A 21797-nucleotide genomic window follows, 5' to 3' on the forward strand; every position below is an offset into this window, starting at 1 on the left:
GGAGAAAAAAAAAGCAAATTATGGCACATGGGGTCTTTGAGGCTTGCGACCCTGCTCTGTAGTCTTTACCAAGCATCTTGAAAATTCATAAAGAGATCATGTGCAATAACACAGATCTTAAACCCAGTAAACCAATCTTCTACAAATGTATAACCAATTAACTAATTTGTGTTCAAGCATGGAGAAAGGTAGCATTTGGGAGTCTCCAATCAGACATATCTCTCCTTACAAACCCAACAAGAGATAGCTTTCCTACCAAACCAAACCATGAAATAGTTTTCTTACCAAACTTAAACCGAAATAGTTCTCCTGCCAAACCTAACCTGAGATGGCTCTCCTACCAAATTCATCCAAAAATTGATATCCTACCAAACCCAAATCAGATTTAGTTCTCCTACCAAACCCAGAGTTAGTTATCCTACAAAACCCAAGCAGATATTGCTTTCCTACCAAGTCCAAGAATGCAATAGTTCTCCTACCAAACGTGACCATGAGATACCTCTCCAACCAAAACAAATTGAAGATAGCTCTAAAACCAACACCAAACCCCAAGATAACTCTCAAACCAACCTTAACACCAGGACAGCTCTCCAAAACCCAACTCAGATACTTGTCTGTGTATTGCCCTCTATAATGAAGATGCAACATCAAAGCTTAACATTCTCTTAACTGTCAAATTATCCATTGCATTTATTGGCGCACTCAAGAGATTTCCAACCTCCCAAAATATCTGAAATGCTAAATAGCAACCAATCCTCTGGCATTTCATTAGATAACTGTAGAGACTACATAAAAATATAATAGATATTGTGCCTTCTACCACCTCCCCAGATTAGTCAACTTTCAGATGATAGTACCTTATGTCCAGGCATGTCCTCCTTTACCCTAAATCGGTCAACGTTCTTGTACCTGAGGTGGATGTAGTCCAGCCCTTTCAGCAGTCTTTCTCTAACAAATAACTTTGTCTCATCTGAAATGACCCTCCGATTTCATTCCCTCTTCTTTTTTCCCTTTCGACACATTTTTTTTTTCCATTTATTATATGTTGTATCTGAATATCATGCATCTTTGTTATCTAACATTTTTCTAAATGATAATAAATATGTATACAGGAAATAAAAGCATAACATGTTTTATATCACGGTATAGAGGTAAAATCTATACTGTCAATCTGTTAAGTTATTGGAATGGAGTTTGAGAAAATGGTATTTACGGGTTCCACATATTGACTATTGCCTGGACAGGGTGATGATTACAGGAATGTAACATGTCTGAATGGTGAGAGTTTCCTTTCCTACCAACAAGACACGTTGGAAGATGTTCTGTGCAGTATGTCCCCAGGCGGTCAAACGTCAATCACACTCACCCACCATGTAGTTCTTCTCCATACACTGAGCCTTCATCTAATAGCCTATGACACACGTTCAGCCCCAGGACATCCAGATTTACAGGAGCCCCCAGATCTCCTCAAAGAAAGGACAAAGTATGCCTAATCACAAAGTCATTTTGTGAAGTTTTTTATAAACCTATTTTAAGGCTGATTGTTGTATAAACTTTACATTGCTGTAATCTTATTTATTCGTTTCTGTCAATGCCAACAAAAACCACCGTGCAACCAATTTTTGCTGAGAAGAGTCAATTAGAAGAGGGCAGAACTGGGGAGATACATAAGTATGTTCTGATGATAATACACAGTATAGTGAACCTCTGCCCAGCTGTGATCCCTGCTATTGCTCTATGTCAAAGTCTTTACATTCAGGAAATTATCATCAACATCTCCCCCCGCCCCCCCTCCCTCCCCCCCCCCATCCTGGGTGGCGGTTGAAGAGGTTTTAAAACTGGACTTTCCAGATGCTCATCGTGTATTTAGCATTTTACGTGCGATTATTTGGCGCCATGTGAGACTCTTGTCTTCCTGAACTGTTAGACGCTTACTGTCTAGATGGACAAAGATCTAAAGATATAGCTGTCACAGCCTCAAAATGTCAGAACAGAGCCAGTAAACGTTATCAGGATCTGTCAGACATCTCATGGAGGAAACATACAATGCTAAAGCTGGATATGAAAGAAGTGAGCTGTGGATTGTATCGGAGTGCAGAATATCAGAATATTTACATGTAAAGTTTACAGACATGGCGGGGGGAGGGATGTTCTGATAGTTTTGTCAACTCATATAGCTTTATTGTGTATAACATATACATTGATCAGCCATAGCATTAAGCCCATTGACAGGTGAATAACATTGATCATATTGTTAAAATGGCACCTGTCAAGAGGTGGGATTAGTAAGTGAACAGTCAGCTCTAAAATTTCATCTGTTGGAAGCAGGAAAAATGGGCAAGTGAAAAGATCTTAATGTCACTCTGACAAGGGCCAAATAGTGATGGCTACACGGCTTGGTCAGAGCATCTTCAAAACAGTATGTAGCGGTTAGTACCTACCAAAATGGTGCAAAGAAGGACAACCGGTGAACAAGGGTCAGGGTCATGGGCGTCCAAGGCTCATTGATTCACGTGGGGAGCGAAGGCTAGTCAGTCTGGTCCGATTACACAGAAGAGCTACTGTAGCTAAAATTGCTGAAAACTCAATGCTGGCCATGATAGAAAAGTATCAGAACACGCAGTACATTGCATTTTGCTGCATATGGGACTGCATAGCCGCAGACTGGTCAGAGTGCCCATGATGACTCATGTCCACAACCGGAAGCATTTTCAATGGGAACATGATCGTCAGAACTGGACCATGGAGCAATGGAAGAAGGTCGCCAGGTCTCATGAACTATGTTTTCTTTTAGATCAAGGGGAATGTGTGTGTTTTACCTGGGGAAGAGATGGCAGCAGGATGCACTATGGGAAGAAGAAAAGCCGGCAGAGGCAGTGTTACGCTCTAGGCAATATTCTGCTCGGAAACCTTGGGGCCTGGCACTCATGTGGATGTTTAACACATAGCACCTACCTAGAGATTGTTGCAGACCACGTACATCCTTCATGGCAATTGTGTGCCCTGATGGCAGTGGCATCTTTCAGCTCGATAATGCACCCTGACACACTGCAAACATTGTTCAGGAATGGTTTGAGGAACATGACAAAGAATTGAAGGTGCCTTGTCCTCCAAATTCTCCAGATCTCAATTCAATTGAGCATCTGTGGGATGTGCTGGAACAACACATTCAATCCATGGAGGCCTCATCTACCAACGTGCAAAACAAAAGGATCTGCTGCTCGTGTCTTGGTGCCAGATGCCACAGGATGTGTTTCGAGATCTTGTGGAGTCCATGTCTCAAGCATCACAGCTGTTTTGGCAGCACAAGGCGGACCTTTATAATATTATGCAGGTGGTTTGAATGGTATGGCTTATCGTTTTATAGGAATGAAGCTGGCCCTATACCTTTAGTGACTACCCTATCTTATTGTTTACTTGTTTAAAAGTTCTGTCTATTTTGAACCTAGCTCTCTCATATTCTCTTAACCCGCATCATCAAAGAGCCACACTGCAAAAAGACCAGCGGGAGTTTACAAGTCTGACTACTTTGGGCTGGCATTTAACATTTTTCTCACAACTTTCCACAATTACCATTAAATTGTCATTCACTAAAGTCTGAATTATCATAAAGTTAAAGAGAATTTCAATTGAGGCCAAAGAAGAAAAGTTTAAAGGAAAACGGTCATTAAACTAAGAAGTGAAAATCCGATGACCGTTCCCTCTGAGAAACGAGCTGAAAACATTGAGGATTTGCGGAGTGATTTTACTAAACGTCTCTCGGTTCGGGTATTTTGGTCTTAAACCGGAAACGTACTTGGAATTCCTGACAATTCACAAAAAGCGTTTTGAATGTATATTCATGCAGGAGTAGTGGATAGAATGAAGGGGGATTGTTAGCGAATCTGACGCATTAAACGCCGTACAGTGTCAGCATTAGAGTAATTTAATCTATTTAGTCAATTATTAAACAAATCTGCTATTATAGGAGGTGGGAACCAGTGTGAGTACTGCATTGCCCCTGCGTGAGTGAAGCCAAAAAAGCCAATTTTATGTAAATTGTACAAGGATTGTGGTGAAGACATTTTGTCGCTGATGTGGGCGTGGCTTATTGTATAAAATCTACCGAGCTACATAACCATTAGCAGACATTAATCATGACATAATGGCATCTTGGGCAGTAACTAAATTAAAGGAATGAAAGATGAATCTATCGAATGGAACAAAACACAATCATATGTGCAGCTCGCAGAGTCTGCGCCTACTGGGACGCCTCGGTGAAGGTCACCAGGAGGACTCCATTATTAGATACTAAGTGATAGCATATGCAAGCTCATCACGGATTATGTTTGCTCTGTGACATTGAGGCAATGTGAGAGATCCTAAAACGTAATGGAGCTGTGCATCTACACATTCCATCTCTTTAATGCAGTGCAGGTCACATACGAGTATTGCTGGCATGTAAAGCACAACTAGGAACAGGTCAAATATGGCTCCACCATAACCACATCAAGTATGGCTCCACCATAACCACATCAAGTATGGCTCCACCATAACCACATCAAGTATGGGATGAGTGCCCTAAATCGTTAATACATAACTTTTAATAATATGTTAAAAAGTGGTGAACCCACCAACATAAATAAATACCAATAGAAACCTGTTATAGTTCCGGTAAGAGACAATGTCCAAAACGATAATGTGTCCTAAATATAGTGATCTCGACAGAAATGTCTATAACAGATATTCCAGCGTGAGGGGGGTTAAACCCAATCCTGTAGACCCCCACCACGTCAGAAATACAAACTGCTTTCTAAATAGGATAAAAAGAGAGGACCTTTGGGATTTATATATTGAGGCTTCCCTTAAACGTTGGTATGCCTGCAGATATGGGGGAGCTCACCCATATCTGATGATTGTGACAACTATCTCCCTTTCAGCATTCAGCTGCATATCCGTGTGGACACTGGTTACCTCCGTACAGGTCCTCTCTTTTTATCCTATTTAGAAAGCAGTTTGTATTTCTGACGTGGTGGGGGTCTACAGGATTGGGTTTAACCCCCCTCACGCTGGAATATCTGTTATATACATTTCTGTCGAGATCACTATATTTAGGACACATTATCGTTTTGGACATTGTCTCTTACCGGAACTATAACAGGTTTCTATTGGTATTTATTTATGTTGGTGGGTTCACCACTTTTTAACATATTATTAAAAGTTATGTATTAACGATTTAGGGCACTCATCTCTTTCTGTTTTGTTCCTTACTACCCTGGTAGTTCTTTGAGGGTTATCCCCTTACCATTGTGTGCTCGCTTACGGCTTCCTTTCCTCCTTTTTGTTCACATCAAGTATGGCTCCACCATAATGACATCAAAACGACTACACTATAACCTCCTTAAATACGGCTTCACTATAACCTCATTAAATATGGCCCCATCATACCTACATTAAAAATGGCTCCACCATAACCACATCACATACAGCTTCACCATCACCACATCAAATACACAATAATCAGCTCAGAGTTAGCAATGGACAGACTGTCAGGAATTCTTATCTTAAAATTCTGATAATGTTTTGATAAAATGGTCCATATTGACACGTACTGGACAGTTATCCTTATACGCTGAACTCTGCAGCCCCTATCCTCAATGAACTCTGCAGCCCCTATCCTCAATGAACTCTGCAGCCCCTATCCTATTCATAATGAACTCTGCAGCCCCTATCCTATTCATAATGAACTCTGCAGCTCCTATCCTATTCATAATGAACTCTGCAGCTCCTATCCTATTCATAATGAACTCTGCAGCTCCTATCCTATTCATAATAGAATGTGACGGCAGATAAGAACCATTCGGCCCATCTAGTCTGCCCAGTTTTCTAAATACTTTCATTAGTCCCTGGCCTTATCTTATAGTTAGGATAGCCTTATGCCTATCCCACGCATGCTTAAACTCCTTTACTGTGTTAATAATGAACTCTGCAGCTCCTATCCTATTCATAATATCCAATATCATTTATATGCAGATGACACGCAAATCTACCTGTCCTCCCCTGATCTCTCTCCGCCCACCTTGACTCGTGTTTCTGACTGCCTCTCTGCTATTTCCAACTGGATGGCTGCTCACTTCCTTAAACTCAACCTGTCCAAAACAGAACTTCTAGTTTTTCCTCCCTCAAGTGCTGCTACTCCTGTTGTCTCCATCCAAGTCAACGGCGCTACTATCACCTCTACCTCGCAGGCTCGCTGCCTAGGGGTTCTTTTCGATTCTGACCTCTCTTTTACTCCCCATGTCCAATCGATAGTCAAATCCTGTCGCTTCCAACTCAAGAACATAGCGCGCATCCGCCCATATCTAACGCCGGACGCGGCTAAGATATTGGTTCATCCTGTTGTTCTCTCTCGCCTCGACTACTGCAATCCCCTTCTGACCGGTCTTACATGTTCCCAGCTTGCACCGCTGCAATCTGTAATGAACGCGGCTGCGAGGCTTATTTTCCTGTCCGGTCGCACCTCCCACGCCTCCACGCTCTGTCAGTCCCTGCATTGGCTTCCAGTTAGATATAGGGCCCAATTCAAAATTCTGGCACTTGCTTACAAATCCCTACATAATGCTGCTCCAACATACCTATCCTCCCTCATACACAAGTATGTCCCGTCGAGACCCCTGCGCTCATCCCAAGACCTACGCCTATCCTCTGCCCGGATCCCCACTTCTGACGCTCGCCTTCAAGACTTCTCTAGGGCTGCACCTATTCTGTGGAACTCACTTCCCTCCTCAATCAGACTTTCACCCAGCCTCCACTCCTTCAAAAAATCTTTGAAAACTCACTTCTTCGTTAAAGCGTATCAATTAAACTGTCAGCAGGCTTCTCATCCCCCACCCCTTGACTCCTTCCCTGCAACTGTCAAAAATGACCTACCAAGCACTCAATAAACCCTTCTCTAACAAACTATTTAATTCCCCTACTTTAACCCGTTTGTGTCACTATACCCCACTCCCTCTAGCATGTAAGCTCATTGAGCAGGGCCCTCAACCCCCTCTGTTCCTGTACGTCCAGTGGTCTGATCTCAATTATGTGTCTGTTAGTCCACCCATTGTACAGCGCTACGGAATTTGTTGGCGCTATATAAATAATAAAATAATAATAATAATAATAATAATGAACTCTGCAGCCCCTATCCTCAATGAACTCGGCAGCCCCTATCCTCAATGAACTCGGCAGCCCCTATCCTCAATAAACTCGGCAGCCCCTATCCTCAATAAACTCGGCAGCCCCTATCCTCAATTAACTCGGCAGCCCCTATCCTCAATTAACTCGGCAGCCCCTATCCTCAATTAACTCGGCAGCCCCTATCCTCAATTAACTCGGCAGCCCCTATCCTCAATTAACTCGGCAGCCCCTATCCTCAATTAACTCTGCAGCCCCGATCCTCAATTAACTCTGCAGCCCCGATCCTCAATTAACTCTGCAGCCCCTATCCTCAATTAACTCTGCAGCCCCTATCCTCAATTAACTCTGCAGCCCCTATCCTCAATTAACTCTGCAGCCCCTATCCTCAATTAACTCTGCAGCCCCTATCCTCAATTAACTCTGCAGCCCCTATCCTCAATTAACTCTGCAGCCCCTATTGTATTCATAATGAACTCTGCAGCCCCTATCCTCAATGAACTCTGCAGCCCCTATCCTCAATGAACTCTGCAGCCCCTATCCTCAATGGACTCTGCAGCCCATATCCTCAATGAACTCTGCAGCCCCTATCCTCAATGAACTCTGCAGCCCCTATCCTCAATGAACTCTGCAGCCCCTATCCTCAATGAACTCTGCAGCCCCTATCCTCAATGAACTCTGCAGCCCCTATCCTCAATGAACTCTGCAGCCCCTATCCTCAATGAACTCTGCAGCCCCTATCCTCAATGAACTCTGCAGCCCCTATCCTCAATGAACTCTGCAGCCCCTATCCTCAATGAACTCTGCAGCCCCTATCCTCAATGAACTCTGCAGCCCCTATCCTCAATGAACTCTGCAGCCCCTATTTTATTCATAATGAACTCTGCAGCCCCTATCCTCAATGAACTCTGCAGCCCCTATCCTCAATGAACTCTGCAGCCCCTATCCTCAATGAACTCTGCAGCCCCTATCCTCAATGAACTCTGCAGCCCCTATCCTCAATGAACTCTGCAGCCCCTATTATTAATGAACTCTGCAGCCCCTATCCTATTATTAATGAACTCTGCAGCCCCTATCCTATTATTAATGAACTCTGCAGCCCCTATCCTATTATTAATGAACTCTGCAGCCCCTATCCTCAATGAACTCTGCAGCCCCTATTTTATTCATAATGAACTCTGCAGCCCCTATCCTCAATGAACTCTGCAGCCCCTATCCTCAATGAACTCTGCAGCCCCTATCCTCAATGAACTCTGCAGCCCCTATCCTCAATGAACTCTGCAGCCCCTATCCTCAATGAACTCTGCAGCCCCTATCCTCAATGAACTCTGCAGCCCCTATCCTATTATTAATGAACTCTGCAGCCCCTATCCTATTATTAATGAACTCTGCAGCCCCTATCCTATTATTAATGAACTCTGCAGCCCCTATCCTATTATTAATGAACTCGGCAGCCCCTATCCTATTATTAATGAACTCGGCAGCCCCTATCCTCAATTAACTCGGCAGCCCCTATCCTCAATTAACTCGGCAGCCCCTATCCTCAATTAACTCGGCAGCCCCTATCCTCAATTAACTCGGCAGCCCCTATCCTCAATTAACTCGGCAGCCCCTATCCTCAATTAACTCGGCAGCCCCTATCCTCAATTAACTCGGCAGCCCCTATCCTCAATTAACTCGGCAGCCCCTATCCTCAATTAACTCGGCAGCCCCTATCCTCAATTAACTCGGCAGCCCCTATCCTCAATTAACTCGGCAGCCCCTATCCTCAATTAACTCGGCAGCCCCTATCCTCAATTAACTCGGCAGCCCCTATCCTCAATTAACTCGGCAGCCCCTATCCTCAATTAACTCGGCAGCCCCTATCCTCAATTAACTCGGCAGCCCCTATCCTCAATTAACTCGGCAGCCCCTATCCTCAATTAACTCGGCAGCCCCTATCCTCAATTAACTCGGCAGCCCCTATCCTCAATTAACTCGGCAGCCCCTATCCTCAATTAACTCGGCAGCCCCTATCCTCAATTAACTCGGCAGCCCCTATCCTCAATTAACTCGGCAGCCCCTATCCTCAATTAACTCGGCAGCCCCTATCCTCAATTAACTCGGCAGCCCCTATCCTCAATTAACTCGGCAGCCCCTATCCTCAATTAACTCGGCAGCCCCTATCCTCAATTAACTCGGCAGCCCCTATCCTCAATTAACTCGGCAGCCCCTATCCTCAATTAACTCTGCAGCCCCTATCCTCAATTAACTCGGCAGCCCCTATCCTCAATTAACTCGGCAGCCCCTATCCTCAATTAACTCTGCAGCCCCTATCCTCAATTAACTCTGCAGCCCCGATCCTCAATTAACTCGGCAGCCCCTATCCTCAATTAACTCGGCAGCCCCTATCCTCAATTAACTCGGCAGCCCCTATCCTCAATTAACTCGGCAGCCCCTATCCTCAATGAACTCGGCAGCCCCTATCCTCAATGAACTCGGCAGCCCCTATCCTCAATTAACTCGGCAGCCCCTATCCTCAATTAACTCGGCAGCCCCTATCCTCAATTAACTCTGCAGCCCCTATCCTCAATTAACTCTGCAGCCCCTATCCTCAATTAACTCTGCAGCCCCTATCCTCAATTAACTCGGCAGCCCCTATCCTCAATTAACTCTGCAGCCCCTATCCTCAATTAACTCTGCAGCCCCTATCCTCAATGAACTCTGCAGCCCCTATTTTATTCATAATGAACTCTGCAGCCCCTATCCTCAATGAACTCTGCAGCCCCTATCCTCAATGAACTCTGCAGCCCCTATCCTCAATGAACTCTGCAGCCCCTATCCTCAATGAACTCTGCAGCCCCTATCCTCAATGAACTCTGCAGCCCCTATTATTAATGAACTCTGCAGCCCCTATCCTATTATTAATGAACTCTGCAGCCCCTATCCTATTATTAATGAACTCTGCAGCCCCTATCCTATTATTAATGAACTCTGCAGCCCCTATCCTCAATGAACTCTGCAGCCCCTATTTTATTCATAATGAACTCTGCAGCCCCTATCCTCAATGAACTCTGCAGCCCCTATCCTCAATGAACTCTGCAGCCCCTATCCTCAATGAACTCTGCAGCCCCTATCCTCAATGAACTCTGCAGCCCCTATCCTCAATGAACTCTGCAGCCCCTATCCTCAATGAACTCTGCAGCCCCTATCCTATTATTAATGAACTCTGCAGCCCCTATCCTATTATTAATGAACTCTGCAGCCCCTATCCTATTATTAATGAACTCTGCAGCCCCTATCCTATTATTAATGAACTCTGCAGCCCCTATCCTATTATTAATGAACTCTGCAGCCCCTATCCTATTATTAATGAACTCGGCAGCCCCTATCCTATTATTAATGAACTCGGCAGCCCCTATCCTCAATTAACTCGGCAGCCCCTATCCTCAATTAACTCGGCAGCCCCTATCCTCAATTAACTCGGCAGCCCCTATCCTCAATTAACTCGGCAGCCCCTATCCTCAATTAACTCGGCAGCCCCTATCCTCAATTAACTCGGCAGCCCCTATCCTCAATTAACTCGGCAGCCCCTATCCTCAATTAACTCGGCAGCCCCTATCCTCAATTAACTCGGCAGCCCCTATCCTCAATTAACTCGGCAGCCCCTATCCTCAATTAACTCGGCAGCCCCTATCCTCAATTAACTCGGCAGCCCCTATCCTCAATTAACTCGGCAGCCCCTATCCTCAATTAACTCGGCAGCCCCTATCCTCAATTAACTCGGCAGCCCCTATCCTCAATTAACTCGGCAGCCCCTATCCTCAATTAACTCGGCAGCCCCTATCCTCAATTAACTCGGCAGCCCCTATCCTCAATTAACTCGGCAGCCCCTATCCTCAATTAACTCGGCAGCCCCTATCCTCAATTAACTCGGCAGCCCCTATCCTCAATTAACTCGGCAGCCCCTATCCTCAATTAACTCTGCAGCCCCTATCCTCAATTAACTCTGCAGCCCCTATCCTCAATTAACTCGGCAGCCCCTATCCTCAATTAACTCTGCAGCCCCTATCCTCAATTAACTCTGCAGCCCCGATCCTCAATTAACTCGGCAGCCCCTATCCTCAATTAACTCGGCAGCCCCTATCCTCAATTAACTCGGCAGCCCCTATCCTCAATTAACTCGGCAGCCCCTATCCTCAATTAACTCGGCAGCCCCTATCCTCAATGAACTCGGCAGCCCCTATCCTCAATTAACTCGGCAGCCCCTATCCTCAATTAACTCGGCAGCCCCTATCCTCAATTAACTCGGCAGCCCCTATCCTCAATTAACTCGGCAGCCCCTATCCTCAATTAACTCGGCAGCCCCTATCCTCAATTAACTCGGCAGCCCCTATCCTCAATTAACTCGGCAGCCCCTATCCTCAATTAACTCTGCAGCCCCTATCCTCAATTAACTCTGCAGCCCCTATCCTCAATTAACTCTGCAGCCCCTATCCTCAATTAACTCTGCAGCCCCTATCCTCAATTAACTCTGCAGCCCCTATCCTCAATTAACTCTGCAGCCCCTATCCTCAATTAACTCTGCAGCCCCTATCCTCAATTAACTCTGCAGCCCCTATCCTCAATTAACTCTGCAGCCCCTATCCTATTCATAATGAACTCTGCAGCCCCTATCCTATTCATAATTAACTCTGCAGCCCCTATCCTATTCATAATGAACTCTGCAGCCCCTATCCTATTCATAATAAACCCTTCTCTAACAAACTATTTAATTCCCCTACTTTAACCCGTTTGTGTCACTATACCCCACTCCCTCTAGCATGTAAGCTCATTGAGCAGGGCCCTCAACCCCCTCTGTTCCTGTACGTCCAGTGGTCTGATCTCAATTATGTGTCTGTTAGTCCACCCATTGTACAGCGCTACGGAATTTGTTGGCGCTATATAAATAATAAAATAATAATAATAATAATAATAATGAACTCTGCAGCCCCTATCCTCAATGAACTCGGCAGCCCCTATCCTCAATGAACTCGGCAGCCCCTATCCTCAATAAACTCGGCAGCCCCTATCCTCAATAAACTCGGCAGCCCCTATCCTCAATTAACTTGGCAGCCCCTATCCTCAATTAACTTGGCAGCCCCTATCCTCAATTAACTCGGCAGCCCCTATCCTCAATTAACTCGGCAGCCCCTATCCTCAATTAACTCTGCAGCCCCTATCCTCAATTAACTCTGCAGCCCCGATCCTCAATTAACTCTGCAGCCCCGATCCTCAATTAACTCTGCAGCCCCTATCCTCAATTAACTCTGCAGCCCCTATCCTCAATTAACTCTGCAGCCCCTATCCTCAATTAACTCTGCAGCCCCTATCCTCAATTAACTCTGCAGCCCCTATCCTCAATTAACTCTGCAGCCCCTATTGTATTCATAATGAACTCTGCAGCCCCTATCCTCAATGAACTCTGCAGCCCCTATCCTCAATGAACTCTGCAGCCCATATCCTCAATGAACTCTGCAGCCCCTATCCTCAATGAACTCTGCAGCCCCTATCCTCAATGAACTCTGCAGCCCCTATCCTCAATGAACTCTGCAGCCCCTATCCTCAATGAACTCTGCAGCCCCTATCCTCAATGAACTCTGCAGCCCCTATCCTCAATGAACTCTGCAGCCCCTATCCTCAATGAACTCTGCAGCCCCTATCCTCAATGAACTCTGCAGCCCCTATCCTCAATGAACTCTGCAGCCCCTATCCTCAATGAACTCTGCAGCCCCTATTCATAATGAACTCTGCAGCCCCTATCCTCAATGAACTCTGCAGCCCCTATCCTCAATGAACTCTGCAGCCCCTATCCTCAATGAACTCTGCAGCCCCTATCCTCAATGAACTCTGCAGCCCCTATCCTCAATGAACTCTGCAGCCCCTATCCTATTATTAATGAACTCTGCAGCCCCTATCCTATTATTAATGAACTCTGCAGCCCCTATCCTATTATTAATGAACTCTGCAGCCCCTATCCTATTATTAATGAACTCTGCAGCCCCTATCCTATTATTAATGAACTCGGCAGCCCCTATCCTATTATTAATGAACTCGGCAGCCCCTATCCTCAATTAACTCGGCAGCCCCTATCCTCAATTAACTCGGCAGCCCCTATCCTCAATTAACTCGGCAGCCCCTATCCTCAATTAACTCGGCAGCCCCTATCCTCAATTAACTCGGCAGCCCCTATCCTCAATTAACTCGGCAGCCCCTATCCTCAATTAACTCGGCAGCCCCTATCCTCAATTAACTCTGCAGCCCCTATCCTCAATTAACTCTGCAGCCCCTATCCTCAATTAACTCTGCAGCCCCTATCCTCAATTAACTCGGCAGCCCCTATCCTCAATTAACTCGGCAGCCCCTATCCTCAATTAACTCGGCAGCCCCTATCCTCAATTAACTCGGCAGCCCCTATCCTCAATTAACTCGGCAGCCCCTATCCTCAATTAACTCGGCAGCCCCTATCCTCAATTAACTCGGCAGCCCCTATCCTCAATTAACTCGGCAGCCCCTATCCTCAATTAACTCGGCAGCCCCTATCCTCAATTAACTCGGCAGCCCCTATCCTCAATTAACTCTGCAGCCCCTATCCTCAATTAACTCTGCAGCCCCTATCCTCAATTAACTCTGCAGCCCCTATCCTCAATTAACTCTGCAGCCCCTATCCTCAATTAACTCTGCAGCCCCTATCCTCAATTAACTCTGCAGCCCCTATCCTCAATTAACTCTGCAGCCCCTATCCTATTCATAATGAACTCTGCAGCCCCTATCCTATTCATAATTAACTCTGCAGCCCCTATCCTATTCATAATGAACTCTGCAGCCCCTATCCTATTCATAATGAACTCTGCAGCCCCTATCCTATTATTAATGAACTCTGCAGCCCCTATCCTATTATTAATGAACTCGGCAGCCCCTATCCTCAATGAACTCGGCAGCCCCTATCCTCAATGAACTCGGCAGCCCCTATCCTCAATGAACTCTGCAGCCCCTATCCTCAATGAACTCTGCAGCCCCTATCCTCAATGAACTCTGCAGCCCCTATCCTCAATGAACTCTGCAGCCCCTATCCTCAATGAACTCTGCAGCCCCTATTTTATTCATAATGAACTCTGCAGCCCCTATCCTCAATGAACTCTGCAGCCCCTATCCTATTCATAATGAACTCTGCAGCCCCTATCCTATTATTAATGAACTCGGCAGCCCCTATCCTATTATTAATGAACTCGGCAGCTCCTATCCTATTATGAATAAACTCTTAATTGAACTCTGGATGGGCTGGCCGTGAGGGAGATCTTTGCTGTGGTAGCCAATCATGTGCCCTGTACCAATGTAACCTTCTGCAGAATGTCTAACACTGAAAACGGCAGCGTTTAAGAACATGTAAGTCTAATTAAATTCACTGTTTGTTCTCAGATTTCCTGTTTAACAAAAACAGAATCTCCATCGCTTCTTCCTAATTATTTTGTCAGAGAGTTACATAAAGTAAAGTAATTTGGCAGGTTTGTCAAAGCAGTGGCTGATTTCAATAAACTGGGAGACAGGGAAATGGTGCTAAACATGGTGCAATACACAGTAATTGTTTATAGGTTTCCATGGCGACTGCTTCACTTTTGGAACACTGCCCCAGGACTTCCATTTACACCCAAACCCGATATGACAATATATTATTAACCCACGGCAAACCTGGAGCACATTAAACATTTCCATATGCTTTAAGCTGTAAATGGTAATATTCCTATTTTAACGCTCAGAGGAGAACGTCCCAGTAACGAGACAGGCATGTGATAGGGATTTGCAATGTTATCACGGAAAACTGCACTCCAACTGTGACCTGTGTGCCGCTGGTGGCCTCGTGCTTCAATAATCTGCAAAGATAGACTCCTTGATTGCTCTTCAAGCTCAGTGAAGTGCGACTGCCACCAATTACTCACAGACTGGAGAAGAGTCTCATTGTCTGCACTCACAGGAGGAACTTGGCCGCACCGCGTATCTTCTGACTGAGCGGCAGGGATGTCACACACAGGAGGCCGCGAGTGCTAATCAGATTATGCACATTTGGTACAAGTTTAATATGTAAACTGGCCATATAAACTGGGCTCGGAGCCATAATGTATGCTAATCTATTCTGCTGAAAAATAGACGTGACTTTCCTTCGCTTTAATAAGAGCTTCCGAGAAGCCAAACTGAATCCATTTAAAAACTACGAGGTTTGGCGGCAATTATTTAACTTTTGTCTTTAACCTACTACCGAAAGTTTAAGATTTGTTTTAAATAGTTCCATTAAAAACCTAACAAAACCGGCCGTGATGGAGTCATTCATTCGTAGAATGGGACCAGCAAGTTTACCCTCTCAGCCCATTGTGGGTGCTGGCGTCATAATCGTATACCACCCGGTCCAGCGAGGACGAGTTTTATAGATCGTACAAAGAAACTGATCTCAGTGAGACCTTAGAAACCAAAATCTGACATGGAAATAAAAGCAAAGATTTGAAATGCAGTTAGAAAGCTTTGCAGACAATATATTCCTCAAACAACTTGGACAGTCACTAACAAAAAACGATAAAATAATATTTACAGATAATAATATATTACTTATTTATAACCAATCATCCATCGTATACAATACTCTGCAACTAATGCTTAACCTATAGAAACTGACTCAGACATTCAATATATACACTCTAATGTCTGTGTATCAGGAGGACAAAGGTACATGATTGTGTGATGTATTGCTATGGAGCTCTGTGATACACTCAGAGATTGCACAGTACTGAATATCGTATTGCTATGGAGCTCTGTGATACACTCAGAGATTGCACAATACTGAATATCGTATTCTATGGAGCTCTGTGATACACTCAGATTGCACAGTACTGAATACCGTATTGCTATGGAGCTCTGTGATACACTCAGAGATTGCACAGTACTGAATACCGTATTGCTATGGAGCTCTGTGATACACTCAGATATTGCACAGTACTGAATACAATATCGCTATGGAGCTCTGTGATACACTCAGAGATTGCACAGTACTGAATACCGTATTGCTATGGAGCTCTGTGATACACTCAGAGATTGCACAGTACTGAATATCGTATTGCTATGGAGCTCTGTGATACACTCAGAGATTGCACAATACTGAATATCATATTCTATGGAGCTCTGTGATACACTCAGATTGCACAGTACTGAATACCGTATTGCTATGGAGCTCTGTGATACACTCAGAGATTGCACAGTACTGAATACCGTATTGCTATGGAGCTCTGTGATACACTCAGATATTGCACAGTACTGAATACCATATCGCTATGGAGCTCTGTGATACACTCAGAGATTGCACAGTACTGAATACCGTATTGCTATGGAGCTCTGTGATACACTCAGAGATTGCACAGTACTGAATATCGTATTGCTATGGAGCTCTGTGATACACTCAGAGATTGCACAATACTGAATATCATATTCTATGGAGCTCTGTGATACACTCAGATTGCACAGTACTGAATACCATATTGCTATGGAGCTCTGTGATACACTCAGAGATTGCACAGTACTGAATACCGTATTGCTATGGAGCTCTGTGATACACTCAGATATTGCACAGTACTGAATACCATATCGCTATGGAGCTCTGTGATACACTCAGAGATTGCACAGTACTGAATACCGTATTGCTATGGAGCTCTATGATACACTCAGACATTGCACAGTACTGAATACCGTATTCTATGGAGCTCTGTGATACACTCAGATTGCACAGTACTGAATACCGTATTGCTATGGAGCTCTATGATACACTCAGAGATTGCACAATACTGAATATCGTATTGCTATGGAGCTATGTGATACATTCAGAGATTGCACAGTACTGAATACCGTATTGCTATGGAGCTCTGTGATACACTCAGAGATTGCACAGTACTGAATATCGTATTGCTATGGAGCTCTGTGATACACTCAGAGATTGCACAATACTGAATATCGTATTCTATGGAGCTCTGTGATACACTCAGATTGCACAGTACTGAATACCGTATTGCTATGGAGCTCTGTGATACACTCAGAGATTGCACAGTACTGAATACCGTATTGCTATGGAGCTCTGTGATACACTCAGATATTGCACAGTACTGAATACAATATCGCTATGGAGCTCTGTGATACACTCAGAGATTGCACAGTACTGAATACCGTATTGCTATGGAGCTCTGTGATACACTCAGAGATTGCACAGTACTGAATATCGTATTGCTATGGAGCTCTGTGATACACTCAGAGATTGCACAATACTGAATATCATATTCTATGGAGCTCTGTGATACACTCAGATTGCACAGTACTGAATACCATATTGCTATGGAGCTCTGTGATACACTCAGAGATTGCACAGTACTGAATACCGTATTGCTATGGAGCTCTGTGATACACTCAGATATTGCACAGTACTGAATACCATATCGCTATGGAGCTCTGTGATACACTCAGAGATTGCACAGTACTGAATACCGTATTGCTATGGAGCTCTATGATACACTCAGACATTGCACAGTACTGAATACCGTATTCTATGGAGCTCTGTGATACACTCAGATTGCACAGTACTGAATACCGTATTGCTATGGAGCTCTATGATACACTCAGAGATTGCACAATACTGAATATCGTATTGCTATGGAGCTATGTGATACATTCAGAGATTGCACAGTACTGAATACCGTATTGCTATGGAGCTCTGTGATACACTCAGAGATTGCACAGTACTGAATATCGTATTGCTATGGAGCTCTGTGATACACTCAGAGATTGCACAATACTGAATATCGTATTCTATGGAGCTCTGTGATACACTCAGATTGCACAGTACTGAATACCGTATTGCTATGGAGCTCTGTGATACACTCAGAGATTGCACAGTACTGAATACCGTATTGCTATGGAGCTCTGTGATACACTCAGATATTGCACAGTACTGAATACAATATCGCTATGGAGCTCTGTGATACACTCAGAGATTGCACAGTACTGAATACCGTATTGCTATGGAGCTCTGTGATACACTCAGAGATTGCACAGTACTGAATATCGTATTGCTATGGAGCTCTGTGATACACTCAGAGATTGCACAATACTGAATATCATATTCTATGGAGCTCTGTGATACACTCAGATTGCACAGTACTGAATACCGTATTGCTATGGAGCTCTGTGATACACTCAGAGATTGCACAGTACTGAATACCGTATTGCTATGGAGCTCTGTGATACACTCAGATATTGCACAGTACTGAATACCATATCGCTATGGAGCTCTGTGATACACTCAGAGATTGCACAGTACTGAATACTGTATTGCTATGGAGCTCTGTGATACACTCAGAGATTGCACAGTACTGAATATCGTATTGCTATGGAGCTCTGTGATACACTCAGAGATTGCACAATACTGAATATCATATTCTATGGAGCTCTGTGATACACTCAGATTGCACAGTACTGAATACCGTATTGCTATGGAGCTCTGTGATACACTCAGAGATTGCACAGTACTGAATACCGTATTGCTATGGAGCTCTGTGATACACTCAGATATTGCACAGTACTGAATACCATATCGCTATGGAGCTCTGTGATACACTCAGAGATTGCACAGTACTGAATACCGTATTGCTATGGAGCTCTATGATACACTCAGACATTGCACAGTACTGAATACCGTATTCTATGGAGCTCTGTGATACACTCAGATTGCACAGTACTGAATACCGTATTGCTATGGAGCTCTATGATACACTCAGAGATTGCACAATACTGAATATCGTATTGCTATGGAGCTATGTGATACATTCAGAGATTGCACAGTACTGAATACCGTATTGCTATGGAGCTCTGTGATACACTCAGAGATTGCACAGTACTGAATATCGTATTGCTATGGAGCTCTGTGATACACTCAGAGATTGCACAATACTGAATACCGTATTGCTATGGAGCTCTGTGATACACTCAGAGATTGCACAGTACTGAATACCATATCGCTATGGAGCTCTGTGATACACTCAGAGATTGCACAGTACTGAATACCGTATTGCTATGGAGCTCTGTGATACACTCAGAGATTGCACAGTACTGAATACTGTATTGCTATGGAGCTCTGTGATACACTCAGAGATTGCACAATACTGAATACCGTATTCTATGGAGCTCTGTGATACACTCAGATATTGCACAGTACTGAATATCGTATTGCTATGAGCTCTGTGATACACTCAGAGATTGCACAATACTGAATACCGTATTGCTATGGAGCTCCGTGATACACTCAGAGATTGCACAATACTGAATACCGTATTGCTATGGAGCTCTATGATACACTCAGAGATTGCACAGTACTGAATATCGTATTGCTATGAGCTCTGTGATACACTCAGAGATTGCACAATACTGAATACCGTATTGCTATGGAGCTCTATGATACACTCAGAGATTTCACAATACTGAATACCGTATTGCTATGGAGCTCCGTGATACACTCAGAGATTGCACAGTACTGAATATCGTATTGCTATGGAGCTCCGTGATACACTCAGAGATTGCACAGTACTGAATACCGTATTGCTATGGAGCTCTGTGATACACTCAGAGTTTGCACAGTACTGAATACCGTATTGCTATGGAGCTCTGTGATACACTCAGAGATTGCACAGTACTGAATATCGTATTGCTATGGAGCTCTGTGATACACTCAGAGTTTGCACAGTACTGAATACCGTATTGCTATGGAGCTCCGTGATACACTCAGAGATTGCACAGTACTGAATATCGTATTGCTATGGAGCTCTGTGATACACTCAGAGTTTGCACAGTACTGAATATCGTATTGCTATGGAGCTCTGTGATACACTCAGAGATTGCACAGTACTGAATATCGTATTGCTATGAGCTCTGTGATACACTCAGAGATTGCACAATACTGAATACCGTATTGCTATGGAGCTCCGTGATACACTCAGAGATTGCACAATACTGAATACCGTATTGCTATGGAGCTCCGTGATACACTCAGAGATTGCACAGTACTGAATATCGTATTGCTATGGAGCTCTGTGATACACTCAGAGTTTGCACAGTACTGAATATCGTATTGCTATGGAGCTCTGTGATACACTCAGAGATTGCACAGTACTGAATATCGTATTGCTATGAGCTCTGTGATACACTCAGAGATTGCACAATACTGAATATCGTATTGCTATGGAGCTCCGTGATACACTCAGAGATTGCACAATACTGAATACCGTATTGCTATGGAGCTCTATGATACACTCAGAGATTGCACAGTACTGAATATCGTATTGCTATGAGCTCTGTGATACACTCAGAGATTGCACAATACTGAATACCGTATTGCTATGGAGCTCTATGATACACTCAGAGATTTCACAATACTGAATACCGTATTGCTATGGAGCTCCGTGATACACTCAGAGATTGCACAGTACTGAATATCGTATTGCTATGGAGCTCCGTGATACACTCAGAGATTGCACAGTACTGAATATCGTATTGCTATGGAGCTCTGTGATACACTCAGAGTTTGCACAGTACTGAATACCGTATTGCTATGGAGCTCTGTGATACACTCAGAGATTGCACAGTACTGAATATCGTATTGCTATGGAGCTCTGTGATACACTCAGAGTTTGCACAGTACTGAATACCGTATTGCTATGGAGCTCCGTGATACACTCAGAGATTGCACAGTACTGAATATCGTATTGCTATGGAGCTCTGTGATACACTCAGAGATTGCACAGTACTGAATATCGTATTGCTATGGAGCTCCGTGATACACTCAGAGATTGCACAGTACTGAATATCGTATTGCTATGGAGCTCTGTGATACACTCAGATTGCACAGTACTGAATACCGTATTGCTATGGAGCTCTGTGATACACTCAGAGATTGCACAGTACTGAATACCGTATTGCTATGGAGCTCTGTGATACACTCAGATTGCACAGTACTGAATACCGTATTGCTATGGAGCTCTATGATACACTCAGAGATTGCACAGTACTGAATATCGTATTGCTATGGAGCTCCGTGATACACTCAGAGATTGCACAGTACTGAATATCGTATTGCTATGGAGCTCTGTGATACACTCAGATTGCACAGTACTGAATACCGTATTGCTATGGAGCTCTGTGATACACTCAGAGATTGCACAGTACTGAATACCGTATTGCTATGGAGCTCTGTGATACACTCAGATTGCACAGTACTGAATACCGTATTGCTATGGAGCTCTATGATACACTCAGAGATTGCACAGTACTGAATATCGTATTGCTATGGAGCTCTGTGATACACTCAGATTGCACAGTACTGAATACCGTATTGCTATGGAGCTCTGTGATACACTCAGAGATTGCACAGTACTGAATATCGTATTGCTATGGAGCTCTGATATATATTGTACATTACTTTTAGGGTCACTCATTAATGTCCAAATGGCCGCATACCGAATGGGGCAAAACCATCTGGTTGCATACTGACCATTCGAACTGCAAAATCCAGACAATGCTCAGACTATTTAAAGGGACACTAA

At 44.1% G+C, this 21797-nt stretch overlaps 1 protein-coding gene across 3 annotated transcripts in view; it reads right to left on the reverse strand.

Moving 5' to 3' along the window:
* Window positions 1–21797, reverse strand: part of CNTFR (ciliary neurotrophic factor receptor) — a 572999-nt gene that overhangs the window by 358653 nt on the left and 192549 nt on the right. Inside the window, exon 1 of one of the 3 annotated variants that reach the window (XM_063453546.1) lies at window positions 15114–15208. The exons of the other annotated variants lie outside the window; for them this stretch is intronic. The gene's annotated coding sequence lies outside the window, so the exon portion shown is untranslated. Of the gene's footprint in view, window positions 1–15113; window positions 15209–21797 lie in introns of those variants that run through there. 3 annotated transcript variants of the gene reach the window in all.

This window comes from Pelobates fuscus, chromosome 5, assembly GCF_036172605.1.
Source record: "Pelobates fuscus isolate aPelFus1 chromosome 5, aPelFus1.pri, whole genome shotgun sequence".
NCBI classification, from domain to species: Eukaryota; Metazoa; Chordata; class Amphibia; order Anura; family Pelobatidae; genus Pelobates; species Pelobates fuscus.